Below are 14,265 nucleotides of genomic sequence, written 5' to 3'. Positions count from 1 at the left end.
TTTACAATTAAGACATTACATTAAAATAATATGGTAACACACACTAATTTGTAATATCAAGCAGCAAAATGAGCAAAAAGTATTAAAACTTTCAAACTGTCACGAATCTGGTCTGTGTCTCGTTGTCCACCAACCACCAGATGTCACTCTCGCATCACTTACACACTCTGACTGTCACTATCAATCTCGGACTGCATCTCCCATCCTCCACCGCTCTTATTGCGTCAGTCCCCGTGACCAATCAGGCATCCTTAAAAACCCCGCTCCCCCTCAGTGCACTCACGGAGTATTGTTGTTGTTATTGTTGTGTTTCCTAGTTCCCGGTTCCAAGTTCCTAGTGTTTAGTTCTATCGCCTGGTCTTCTCGTTCTCGTCTGTCTAGCCGCCTGCCTTTTGAACCCTCGCTCGTGTTTACTGATTATTCCCTTCGCTCAGCCCCTTTATGGATTATGTTCGCCACGGATCGACCCACGCCTGACTCACGGACTTCTATTGTGCATCGCCCCAACATACCTGTTTGCTGTGATTTTGACCCTGCCTGTCTGACCATGTCTTTGCCTCGTCCATTAAATAAAAGTTCGCAATTGGATCCGCTTGCCTCTCGTCTCGTTCATCCCGTAACAGAATACTCCGTCATACAAGGATCCAGCAACTTTTTTTCACGGACATCATCCAGGTATGGACTGTACTTATTTGACTGTGGGCTCGTCTTTCACGGTGGGGGTCGCTAATGAGGAACGCGATACCCCAGTGATGCCGGTCGCGCAACCCGCTCGCGGAGTGGCGGGCGCGTCGGAGCGCGGTCATATAATGGCGGCTACTGTGGAGCCGGCTCGCAAAATGGCGGCCGCGCCGGAGCGCGACGCCACGAACACGCCGTAACGACACGGCGGCTCTGCTGGAGCACGCTCAAGCAGGGGTGGCCGCGTTGGATCGGCTTCTCGAAATGATGGCGAACTTGGAGCTCATTCGCAAAATGGCGGCGAGAACGGAGCTTCGTCACGTCACAGCTGCTATACCTGAGCCATATGAAGTTGCAGCTGCGTTTCCTGATTCAAGTCAAGTTTCCAAGTCAAGTCAAGCTACAGCTGCTGTTCCTGTGTCAAATCAAGCTGGAGCTGTGTTTCCTGTGTTAAGTCAAGTCAGAGCTGCTCTTCCTAAGGCAAGTGAAGTTAGAACTGTTGTTCCTGTGTCAAGTCGGGTTAAAACTGTGTTTCCTGTCTCAAGTGAAGTTACAGAGCCACCGCACAAGATGGCTGCCACGCCAGAGCCACCGCACAAGATGGCCGCCACGCCAGAGCCACCGCACAAGATGGCCGCCACGTCAGAGCCTGCTAAAGCCCCGTCAGTCAAGCCACAGCCTGCTCAGGCCATCTCAGTCAAGCCACAGCCTGCTCAGGCCATCTCAGTCAAGCCACAGCCTGCTCAGGCCATCTCAGTCAAGCCACAGCCTGCTCAGGCCATCTCAGTCAAGCCACAGCCTGGTCACGTCATGTTTTCTGCTCCTGAGTCGGCACCCATCATGGCCGGTCTTCCCGAAGCGGTTTCAGACTCAAGTCACGCCCCGCCTGACGGCCCAGACTCAAGTCACGCCCCGCCTGACGGCCCAGACTCAAGTCACGCCCCGCCTGACGGCCCAGACTCAAGTCACGCCCCGCCTGACGGCCCAGACTCAAGTCACGCCCCGCCTGACGGCCCAGACTCAGGTCACGCCCCGTCTGGTCCCAAGTCTGCTCCAGAGGTCCCGTCAGTTGGAGAAGCCGCGCCAATGCCTCCTGAGGTGTCAGCCGTGGCTGTGGATCCTCCCTTGAAGGTGGCGCCCCCCTACAAACTCTCTGCTTCTTCCCTCATTCTGTCTGCCTCCTCTGTCACTGTTCTCCCCAGGTCCCAGTCTATTATGCGGGTTCCTGCTCAGCCCTGGTGGGCCCTGGCGCCTCCTGTTCCGCCCTGGAGGGCCTCGGCGCCTCCTGCTCTGCCTCCGGTGCTGTCCTGGAAGGTCCCGGGGTCTCCTGCTCTGCCTCCGGCTCCGCCCTGGAAGGCTCCTGCTCCACCTCCGCTCTGGAGGGCTCTTGCTCCGCCTCCGGCCCCACCCTGGAGGGTACCTGCTCTGTCGGTCCTGCCTCAATCTCTGGGCTTCCCTCATGGACCTGGTCCTCCAGCCCTCGCCCTGTCTCGCTCCCACCCCACCGCTCCCTGGACTGTTGTTTCCCTCGAGCGTCTGGAAGCCGCTCCTTGGGGGGGCTATGTCACGAATCTGGTCTGTGTCTCGTTGTCCACCAACCACCAGATGTCACTCTCGCATCACTTACACACTCTGACTGTCACTATCAATCTCGGACTGCATCTCCCATCCTCCACCGCTCTTATTGCGTCAGTCCCCGTGACCAATCAGGCATCCTTAAAAACCCCGCTCCCCCTCAGTGCACTCACGGAGTATTGTTGTTGTTATTGTTGTGTTTCCTAGTTCCCGGTTCCAAGTTCCTAGTGTTTAGTTCTATCGCCTGGTCTTCTCGTTCTCGTCTGTCTAGCCGCCTGCCTTTTGAACCCTCGCTCGTGTTTACTGATTATTCCCTTCGCTCAGCCCCTTTATGGATTATGTTCGCCACGGATCGACCCACGCCTGACTCACGGACTTCTATTGTGCATCGCCCCAACATACCTGTTTGCTGTGATTTTGACCCTGCCTGTCTGACCATGTCTTTGCCTCGTCCATTAAATAAAAGTTCGCAATTGGATCCGCTTGCCTCTCGTCTCGTTCATCCCGTAACACAAACACTAAATGAAAGTCATTAGTCATGTCTAAAATTAAGTCATTAAACAAACACACTTTGTCACTCAAAACAAAGTACAATGTTTTGTTTTGTGAAATGACACATACTGTTTACAGCTACACTGTTACATAGTCCATATTTACATTACAATACAAAGTCATTTCTAAGTTGTTCCCAAATTGTATAGATTTTTAGAAACTGAAAAACATATCAATGTTTTGACTATACTTCATTTTTAAAATTGGAAATATATGTTAATATGGTTTTACTGTATAAATGCTGTGCTCTGCTCACCTAACTATTGAGAAATGTTGCTGCACGGATGTTATTTGTGTTTAAAAATGCAAAAAGAAAAAAAAAGAGAAATATTAGACTTCCGCTATCAGTTTAAGAATTATAATAGGTTTTTGAGTTTAAACACACACCATATTTGTGAGAGGGACTTGAGATGTTTTAGTCGTCAGTAAGAAAAAAAAATATGTTGTGATACTTGTGTGAATCATATAGAGAAATCTATTTGAATATTCTGACTTGTGATTCCACCAGCAGTGAAGAAAGCGGACATTGTAGATGTATCACGCTGTAGGACAAAGGCTTTTTAAAAAATTTTGCCTTTTAGTATAACTGTTGAATTCCTCTAAAAACTGCCCACTGATATATTCCCAGGTTAAAAGATTGAAGGCTTTTTGTGCAGTCAAGCTGATGCACCGCAGGGTCTGGATTAGGTTCAAATTCATGAACAATATGAAGAGTGACCAAATGAGAGCACAATTTCGTAACAAAAGCTCGGGTTAGAACAAGAAAGATGAAAGATAAATCCTTCACCTCAACTCAGTAATTGGTCAGTTAATTATATAATATCATATTGTGATAAATTATGCATGCCTCTCACAGTTTTATTCCTAATGATGGTCCCTATTGTCTTTTCCCTCCATACCCAAATTATATTTCTTTTCAGTTATCAGGTCTTTTCATTGCCCTCATTTAGCCTTTTTAAATTTCATTGTCTGAATTGTGATTGTCTTGTTTGAATGGTCATTTTGCATATTTAATGAACAGCAGGCTGTCCCTTAGGGAAATGACAATATGTATTTGATGTTTTTATCCAGCTTGGGAAAATATTTTTTTAGCTGGACAGCAGACCCCCATTGCTTCCAGCTGCCTTGTCATGCTGAGAGAAAGAATGAGAGAATTACTTTTGAGGACAGATCACCATAAACAATAATTTTCATGACAGCTGTCCTTAAAAGATACCTGATTTAAACATACTGACCAATAAGACTGTGCAGTAAACACCCATTGTGCTGTGTGATAAATACTCAGTTCTGTGACTAATGCCCAGATTCAATTTTCAGACTTTTACATCGAAAAATAGAGCAATAACATCTCAGTCAGAGGAAGGAAAAAATAGGGATTCTGAGTTATCAGAGGATTCCTTAAAAACATAAACGCATTTAAAAAAAATGTAGAGGAATGAAGAAATATGTTTTTTGGGGATGCTGAATTTGTTTCAGTACACTACTATATATAATCAGAGGTGGACAGTAATTTACTTCAGTATTGTATTTAAGTACACTTTTTGAGTGTCTATACCTTACTTACCTTACATGTCACCTTTTGATGTAACCTATGCTCCCTCTCAGCTATCTGCTATGGTTTCATCTTCGCTTTCTCCCTCTAAACAGATATCATCACTTGATGTTAACTCTCCTCTACTCTGACGTCTTGTTTAGACACTGTCTGTCCGCTCTTTTCAAGGCCAGCCCACACAACCCCTTTTGCTCCTAGGCTATCTGATGTTCTCTGTGAGCATCGTTCTAAATTCATGGCTGTAGAGAGGGTGTGGTGCAAATTCTGCAAATAAAAAAATCCTACTGACCTTAGTCTGTATTGGTCAGTTCTCTCTTCCTTCTCTGCTAATGCCTCCACTGCTAAAAAGACATACCACAACAAATTTAACATTTCGTCTAACTCTCGCATGCTCTCTGTTGTTGAAGACTTCCAAATCTTCAATACTTACCCACTTGGATATGTCCGCTGTTTTTGACACTGTTAACCACCAGATCCTCCAATCAACACTATTAGCAAAGGGCATCTTAGGAACTGCACTCTATGGTGGTTTGAGTCTTAACTCTCAGATAGGTATCTTCAAGGTATCTTGGTAGGGTTAGGTGTCCAAGTCACAGCATTTAGATATTGGGGTGCCTCAGGGCTCAGTTCTTGGACCACATTTCTTTTTACTGTCTGTATGGTTCTGTTTATATACTGTCTGTATGGTTCATTACCAGGTTCTGTCACTCAGAAACATGGCTTTTCATATCACTGCTATGCTGATGACACTCAACTCTACCTTTTATTCCATCCTGATGATCCGATGATAGCTGCTTGCATCTAAGCATGTCTAACAGACATTTCTTGCTATATGAAGGACCATCACCTTCAACTCAACCTTGCCGGGACAGAACTGCTTGTGGTTTGAGCAAACCCATCACTTCATAATTTCATTATCCAGCTAGGCGCATCAACCATAAATCCTTCAAGGGCAGCCAGGAACCTTGGAGTTGTGATTGATGATCGGCTGAATTTCACAGACCAAACTAAAACTGCCTGGTCCTGCAGATTTGCTTTATATTAACATTAGGAAGATCAGGCTCTTTCTTTCAGAGCATGCTATACAATTCTTTGTTCAAGCTCTTGTTCTCTCCAGGCTGGACTTTTGAAATGTTCTCTTGGCAGGTCTTCCAGCCAGTTCTATCAAACCTCTACAACTAATCCAGAATGCAGCTGCAAGATCAGTTTTTAAGAGCCAAAAAGATCATATCAAATTCAAGGCATTGATGTTTGCCTGTAAAACCACTACTGGCTCTTGTACCCCTTTATCTAAATTCTCTACTTCAGACTTAAGCGACCTCTAGAAGCTTGCGTTCTGCAAGTGAACGGCACATTATAGTGCCATCCCAAAGAGGCACAAAATCACTTTCACAGACTTTTACCTTGTTCCCTCCTGGCAGAATGACCTGCCCAACTCTATCCGAGCAGCAGTTATTAGTCAGTGTATTCAGTAGGCGTAGTGTTTTGTAAGTTGCTTTAAAGGCATAAGGCACTGCAAATAATTCAAATAACAATTATAAAAGTGTGTTGACATAAAAAAGGAAATTTAGCAAGTTCTTCTTTACTTTTACTTAAGTAAAAACCTTCACAACTTTCACTTGTAATTGAGTAATATTTGACCAGCAGTATCTGTTCTTTCACTCAAGTAATGGAGTTGCGTACTTTGTCCACCTCTGCTACAATACCCCTTACAAAAATTAACCATGAGTTTACTATAGTAAAAGTGTAGTAACCATGTTTTTTTGGCACATTGATTACCTTTTGTATAACCATAGTTTTACTACATATGCAATGGTTAAACTATGGTTAGTGTAGCACGACCATGGTTAATTTGTGGTTACCATGGTCTAACTATAGGGTTTTGTTTGTTTGCTTGTTTTTATTTGTAGTTAAACCATGGTTAATTTTCGTATATATTCCCCTATAGGGGAATATTCAGAAAAGGATGCCGATAGTTATAACTTTGTTAATTTCTAAATTTCTATAGAAATAGATAGACAGATAGACAGACAGACAGACAGATAGATAGATAGATAGATAGATAGATAGAGCAAATTTTAAAAGAAAGTACTTCCTGTTTCTTCAGAATTTGTTGTTAAAATTTATTGTTAAAATAATGTAGATTGATTGATTGATTGATTGATGGATGGATGGATGGATGGATGGACGAACAAAACAATAGATATGTTTTAAGAAATGTTTAATAGCAAGTGCAGAAGGATTGAGGTTTTATTTCTTGTTTAACCAAATAATTTAAGATCTAATATGAACTGTAATTATGCATAATGGTTTGCAACACTATAAATTATGACTATAAATTGTGGCATGTATAAATTATATGTGGCACACAGAAGAGATTCAGTGGACCAGGACACAGTTAAGATGTTGTTTTCCGTACAAGATAACAAACATCTCAGAGATGATAATTAAATTGATTAAAGTTGCAAATAGGCAGCTACCTCAACAACTGTCATATATTTTAAGTAGATGTCTTACAGTGGAACTTGGCCAAGGATTTGGAAAACAACTCTAAAATGATGCCTTTACTTAATGAGAAGAGGACAGATTTTATTTAGTATTCTTCGTATGTTTGCGACCTAATGAGTCAGTTCATCTGTGGTAAAAAAAGAAATCATCTAAAATGAGAGTGCAGTTCTGTGGAGGCTTCATTAGCACTTTGAAAACCCCCTAAAATGAGAACAATGCACGTTTTGACTCTAAAAAGCATGCTATTCCAAAGAAGTATGTCTTCTGTTGATGTCCTTGACCTGTTCTCATCATCAGAGTCTGGAAAATATGTGGATTGTGACATCTAAAACCAAAACCTTTTTGAGTCTCTCTCTTTGTTAACAGTTCAAACATGCACTAATATGCTATTACCATAAAATCAGCACTTTTCCGTTAGAAAGTGTCAGCATTTATTGGGATGTGTGCTACAAACCGATGCATGTGCTCCTTTTATCAGTCTCTTGACTTTCATCTTCCTTCATCTGTGGAGTTATTCTTTATGCACATTAATGGAGGATGTGTTTGATGTCCGTTAGGTATCTCAACTTACGATCAGCAAGATGAGTGACCTCTGCTGTGCTCAGGGAGATTGTGATGTACAATACATGACTTTATTCAGACTTTTACTGGAAACAAAATCTGCATTTCTAATATATTTTAAATACATGCTGTAAATGCTGAAAATACATTTAGTTTAAACCTGTCAAAGTATATTGCGGTACAAGATACGCCTCAAATGGCAGGACAAAAATCTTAATTGTGGATAAGTGCATATCAAATATATTATAAATATTTATAATACAGTGCTGTTGAATGCTTGAATCTGATTGGCTGATGACTGACGAACGTTCTGACGGCAAAAGTAGTTCCAGGCAGGTCTTGACTGCACGTTCATATCACTTCGCCAAATGATTTCAGTTATTTCAAAGGTTCTTACAGCCTACAACGATAAAAGAACCAAACCCACAACGACACTGACCAAACAAATAAATGTAGTAAACGATATTTACATGTTTTGCCACAAAATTACATCTCATTATATATGAAAAGCATACTCCCACAAACGCACACACTCACACAGACACATAAAATAGCGGAATAATTGACATCGGGCCATTGAAGTATTAGAAAATACACACCCGAGGGGGTGATGTGGCCACATATATTTTTACCTATATATATTTTTTAAAGAAAATGAACAAGAATGTACAGTAGCTTGTATAACTATATAGTCACTAGTCAATCTTTTACAAAAGTCATGAATATCTGTACAAATTATATGATAGCTGTAATTGCATACTATTTAACATCAAGCTGATATTTATATCCTACATGTCATTCTACAAATCTGTTTTCTGAGGCTGAGCAGCATGTATTCACTGTGTCTTTGAAGGAGCTTAATTTTACAGAAAGGCATAGGCTAATGGAGCCACTGGCCTTTCACTTACCAGGTGAACCACACAATGGTGACATTAGAAGGGCCACTACCTCCTATTACAGTTCACTAATTTGATTTCTGTAACCCAGACTCACATACATGCACTTCTGACATTTACACTCTTATATTTCTGATGGAGAACTTGAAGGACACTAACAGCTGTGTGCTTCCACAGTAGTAATGTATTAAAACATGCATTGAACACCAGCAAAGTAAAATGTCAGTTGATGTGTATACAGTATGAGGCCTTTCACTAGGTAAAATGTAATTATATCTTGTAAGTTAAATTATTAGATGCATGCATGAAAGAACATGAGGACATCAGTGAAGTCTCATGCCTGAAGTGCTGATGGTGTCATGGTAACACAAGGTAATTGTCCATAAATTATACGTTCCTGTGGAGTTGCAGCAAAGTTTATGTACACAAGTTGGGCGCAAACAAAATCAAAATGAAGAACCTGGAGAAAGCAATCTACTAAATCTTTCATAATCAATAGAAACCATCAAATGAGATGGAAGGAAATGCACTTAGTGCATAGGTGTGCTTTTATAAATTGTTCTGCTGTCAACCTGTGTTTATCTTGTACCACGTAAAAATTCCCATGGAACAGATTGTCTTCTGCTTAAGGGTCTGTTTGATTAATAAAGGAGCAGTCTTTTTAATATATAATGCATTATGTAACTCATGATGTTGATAATGACTGTGCTGCTGTATTGACTACCCAATAGTAATAAATAACTATGCTGATTGAAATAATGCATTTAACTCTACTATGTTTGGCTCTATATTTTTTATATTACTACTGATTTTTAAAGATTTAAATGATTAAGAGTTCAAAAAAATCTTTCTTTCAATCTGTTACCGACTCCCTAAAAATAACAGATTTAGAATATTTCCTCTACTGCGACTGTTCGGAATAAAAAGACAGAATTTAATGACTTGACCAAGGATGAGAATCGAAACAAGTAAATATGCACAATACACCTGCTCATCCTCCCTCCTACACATGCAATTATTACAAAGCTGTTGACATAGCACAAAGGGAAGATCCTGTTTCTATGTTTCTCAATTACACCAACACAGCAGCCATGATCTGAAGCAACAATCTGCTTCGGTATTTGCACATACCAGGTGTGCAGTGTAGAAAGTGTCATACTCATTAATGATTGCTTTCTCTGCATAACCTGTTACATAACCTCTGAAAAGATTCAAACCTTCTCATTTCATAGAACAGAAGCCACAACAGTGCCTTGGTGAATAATAAGGGTGAGTTGTTGTGTTAAACATGTGGAGGGTTTAATGGGGTTTTCATCTTATGTTTTGTTCGGAAACCCTAAAGCAGGTTATTAACTAAATCACAGATTTGTATAGCCAGACGTTCGACTTGTAAAAAAAAGTCTGCCTGCTTTTTTGGGTCTTTAGGAGACCAGCTGTTCCAGCTGAACTTTTTTGTGTTAAAATGTTATTTTATTTTATGTTAAAGCGGTCATCGGATGCAAAACTCACTTTTACATGTTGTTTGAACATAAATGTGTGTTGGCAGTGTGTGTACACAATCACCCTATAATGATAAAAATCCACCCAGTGGCATTTTTTAAATCTTTATATGTAATAACTCCTTTTTTCAAATCAGGCCATTCTCAGCCTCTTGTCTGTGTGATGTCACAAAAACCCAGACTGCTCCCATGATAGTTGACTGACATGGCCATCTTACCTTAGAACCGCCCTGAGCTGTAGTCCGACCGCCATTGTGTTAACTCCGGTGCAGGGGAAGACAAGAATGTCTCACTGAGCGATTGAGGTGTTCTGTTGTCACTTACTCCTGACATCTGAGCCACTGAAGATGCAGAGGATTAATGTTACTTTTGTGTTTGAAGCAAATGTGCCTGGCGATCTACTTAAATGTGTTTATGTTTGTGCGAATCATTTGTGATCCAGCTTCACCTGAGTATAAGAGTATAAGGGTTTTTTATGCATCTTTGCAATAATAATATAATATAATATAATATTTTAATAATGTGCTAGTTAGCGGCTAAACATGGCTAAAGTAGATATTACGGCTCGTAACCCCACAGAAGAGAGGGGCGGGGTGGACAGAGCGCATTAGCATTTAAAGGCAAATTCAACAAAACAGCTCGCTCTGTAAAGGGCTGATTCTGACAAGGTAATAAGGGTGTTTTTTTACACTACCACTGAGAAATTTTATCCAAAGTATGTTATAGACTTTTCATTAAGACCCTAACGAATCATATCAACTGGTGGAAAATGGGCTTCTGATGACCCCTTTAAAGAAAAAAAAAAAGTTCACCCCCAAAATTAAAATTTGCTAAAAATGTTCTCACTGTTAGGCCATCCAAGATATAGATGAGTTTGTTTCTTAAAGGGAACCCTGGGTATCATGACATGTATGGCTTAATACAACATAAATTATGTCTATGGCTGAAATATGCAGTAGAAACCCCATGAAAGTTTTACATTATTTCAAACACATCCACATCCACAAACACATCCACATTGTTTTATACATATTTTGGATTATGGGGGGGCGCCATTATGACGTGAAATTGTTGCACTCAGTGAGGTACTGCTGCTATCTGTTGCCATTTTTACCACAACACAATTCAGAATACACAACTCTAAAAATAAAATAAAAAACACTGTAAAAAATGGCCGTGAATTTAACAGTAAAAAATGCTACAGTAAAAAACTGTTAAATTGTTAACGGTAAGTTCCCCTACTATATATGGTGAAAAACTATGCTGGACATTGTATGTAATTTTACGGTAGTATACCGTTTTTGCAAGTGGAAAAAGAACGTAAAATTTACGGTGCATAACGTAAATTGACATTCCCAGAATTCACTGTGTTACATATCAGATTCTATGTTTTTTTTGTTGAAATAACTGTTTTTTCTTAGTTTTTTCTGATCAGTTTTGTTCATTAGGGTTGTATTTTACATTTAATGTTGTTAAATTAATATTTATTGTATTATTTCAGTTTCATGTGTGTTACCATGATGGTGTTTAGTGTTTGTGTGAATGACACTGTGCACCTTCTCTGTATGTTATTATTTAAAAACTGCTTGGGGTTTTGGTTCATAATGTGACACTCATCACCACCTGCTTTTGGTGGTTGTCAGTGTATTACTAAGGTACAAAACAGATTTCAGTACTTCAATATGTTGGTTTATTAACATTATATCAGTTAATGAAATTACAGTGTTTAGATGTAAAATCTAATTTAAAACCTTAAAACAAAAACACTGCTGCCATATTCTTACGAAAAAGTCCTGCAACCACAGCTGCTGTTTTTTTACAGTAAAATTTACAGAATTTTTATTTATTTTTTATTTTTTATTTATTTTACAGTGTACAGATACAATGACCACAGATACTGAAAGAGCTTACAGATTGCAAAGGATGTTAGTGTAGGCTTAAACCAAATGTTGTACCATTGATTTTCCCCACAAGAAGTCTAAACGTCTCAGGATTTCGAGTGAAATCCACGCTGAGAAACTCCTTCAGTGGCTGTGGTGTCATGATAATTGCATCTAGCGTTTCTTGTCTCTGCCGTTTGTAAGCTCTTCTACTAGCTGTGGTCTACTAAAAGCCTGAAAGGCATCAGGGCTAAAGTGGAGAGAACAAAGACGTGGTTCTTTAGGAAGTTTTAATCGTCCATAGGCATCTTCCCATCCTTTTCTCTTCTTCTTATCGCTATGAAAAGCAGTAAAGACTTACATTACTTCTCTTGTTGCCCTTCGACTAATAATTACGACCAAAAGCCACACAATGTGGCATTGTATCAGCATTTTATTTTCAGAGTTGTGTTGTGGTAAAAAAAAATAGCAACAGGTAGTACCAGCAGCTCACAGAGTGCAACCATTTTACATCATCAAAATAACTGGTGCCCCCCATAGTCCAAAATATGTATAAAACAATGTGGATTTTTAAAATAATTTAAGTCCTTCATGGGTTTTCTGCTACATATTTCAGTAAGAGACATCATCATCAAGTCTTAATACCCGGGGTTCCCTTTAACTGAAACTGATTTGGGGAAATTTAGCATTACATCACTTTCTCAGTAATGGATCCTCTACAGTGAATGGGTCCCATCAGAATGAGAGTCCAAAAAGCTGATAAAAACACAACTCCATTCGATCATTTAACATCTTGTGAAGTGAAAAGCTGGTGAGTTCGTAATAAACAAATTCATCTTTTAAACATTTTAACGTCAAACTAGTAAAATATAAGTCCCCTATCCATAATACTGGTGAAAACGTAATCTGAATCAGGAGAGAAATATGCACAGATCAAGCACTGTTTACAAGCAAAAACAGTTCTAAACAAATATGTTGCTGGATTTTGAAGTGAGAGGACAAAAGGGGAACTTTTTTTACCAGAGCAACCTTTATTATGGATTATGGACCAATATTTTGGTCAGAAGCAATGGTTTAAAGTTAAAACACCATAATATTGCATTTGTTTCTGACAAACACACAGCTTTTTACTTTTCAAAATGTTAATTGATCAACTAGATTTGTGTGGATTATTTGTGGATTATTGTAATGCTTTTATCAGATCTCATTCTGACGGCACCCATTAACCGCAGAGGATTCATTGGTGAGTCAGTGAAGTATTGCTAAATTTCTCCAAATCTGTGCCAATAAAGTAACAAACTCATCTACATCTTGGATTGCGTAAGGGTGATTGGACTGGTCACTGCACGGCTTCTTCAATTACTTTTAAATTGACAATATTTTCCCTCTTTGAGCATCATAATCCCCTCTGGGTCCCCTCAGGCCCTCAAACCATAGATCTCTTATCTAAACAGATTTAGCCCTAGAACATCTACCTTGTTGTCTAATATGGGTTGCATGATAGAATCAGATCAGATTTTACTCATAAATAATTCTTTAGTGTCGCAGCGGTCATGCATATAGGAACCTAACTGACATTGATATGTGAGTAGAGCATCTTCTAATGGCCTTGTGCAACCCTTGTGGCTTCCCTTGTAACTTCTTTTCACTAAACCATATTCAGTAACCGTTAATTAATTTTTAACTCTGGAAATGTTTAGCACCAGGGACCAATTCTCTCCATTATGCATTAAAAAGACAAATAGTGTATAAAAGTACTTCTGATTCAATTATGGCAAAGAATGTCACAACACATTTGTTTAATGCAATGAACTGATGACACAAATGAGAAAATTTTCATATCCTGGCACTATTCTTAACAGGTAATCCTATTTAACTGATTGACCGGATTTGTCAGGTGACATCAGTTGACGTTGACTCCACCCACACCGCTGGGCTCTGTCTGCATAATGAGCTCATCACGCAGGCAGCGCTTTATTGATTTAGACCCGAGCATTTCCTGTGCCTGTAAAGCAGTGCTTGCTGATCATAGGTCTGCTCTTTCCTGTATTTTTGACAATGCTTTGTGAATTCAACATGTGTTGGCTGTGTATTCACGCATTCTCTTTGTTCTAAATCAAGTCAAGAGGACTCACAATGACAGCATGGATATGAAAGAAAAAAGGAAGGAGTTTTCATCGAAAGAGACCAAGAAAGAGAAAGGAAGTGCATATAAGAGCATGATGAGGTTTTCTGGAGGACAAAAAGTTATTTTAGTTTAACTAAAATTAACGTATCATCTCTTATATACAATACACTGTAAAATATGTGTGTGTGTGTGTGTGTGTGTGTGTGTATACACTAAAAGTCAAAGGTTTTTGAACATTTTTTTAAAGAAGTCTCTTCTGCTCACCAAGCCTGCTTTTATTTGATGTACAGCAGAAAGAGTAAAATTCTGAAATATTTTTACTATTTAAAATAACCGTTTTCTATTTGAATACATTTTAAAATGTAGTTTATTCCTGATTTCAAAGCTGAATTTTTAGCATCATTACTCCAGTCACATGATCCTTCAAATCATT

This window comes from Labeo rohita, chromosome 6, assembly GCF_022985175.1.
Source record: "Labeo rohita strain BAU-BD-2019 chromosome 6, IGBB_LRoh.1.0, whole genome shotgun sequence".
NCBI lineage: Eukaryota > Metazoa > Chordata > Actinopteri > Cypriniformes > Cyprinidae > Labeo > Labeo rohita.
Note: the sequence above shows the minus strand (reverse complement) of the source record.